Source organism: Buceros rhinoceros, unplaced genomic scaffold (genome assembly GCF_000710305.1).
Source record: "Buceros rhinoceros silvestris isolate BGI_N320 unplaced genomic scaffold, ASM71030v1 scaffold20728, whole genome shotgun sequence".
NCBI classification, from domain to species: domain Eukaryota; kingdom Metazoa; phylum Chordata; class Aves; order Bucerotiformes; family Bucerotidae; genus Buceros; species Buceros rhinoceros.
Window position 1 is genome coordinate 4,273 of NW_010426580.1, and position 522 is coordinate 4,794.

Sequence of the window (522 nt, forward strand, 5' to 3'; positions counted from 1 at the left end):
TGCACTGTCCCAGGGGACAGGAGTCACAGCTGAGCCATTCCCAAGTTGCGACAGGGATCCAGGCATGGGCATGGTCTCGGGGCCAGCTAAGAAACTTTCTCCACTGCACCAGAGAAAGGAAGTGAAATTTTAACTCCCTCTTGTGAAACCGACCTCAAGTTATGGCCGAAGGGGAAACACGAGCTCTTCTGGGGATGTGGAAGACCATAACTCACAGCCCATCACCGCCCCAGTGCCCGGCCACGTGGTGTTCCGATTTCAGCCGCCTCTGGGGCCCCAGCAGGGAAATACTCCGGGAAGTGGCTGGAGGACTCCTGCGCCTCCTGGAAATTTTCAAAATGAGTGGAGAAACACGGGGGTGGCGAGCGTGGCTGAAACGCAGCAGCTGCTGATGGGGTAGAGCTGGGGCTGCTGGCCCGGGACAGTCGCTGCGGGGCAGTGAAATTCTGCAGAAAGGCTTCAGAGACCTGAGCAGCTGCTAAAAGGGACCACAAACGTGCTGGAACGGGAGCTTTCACCTTA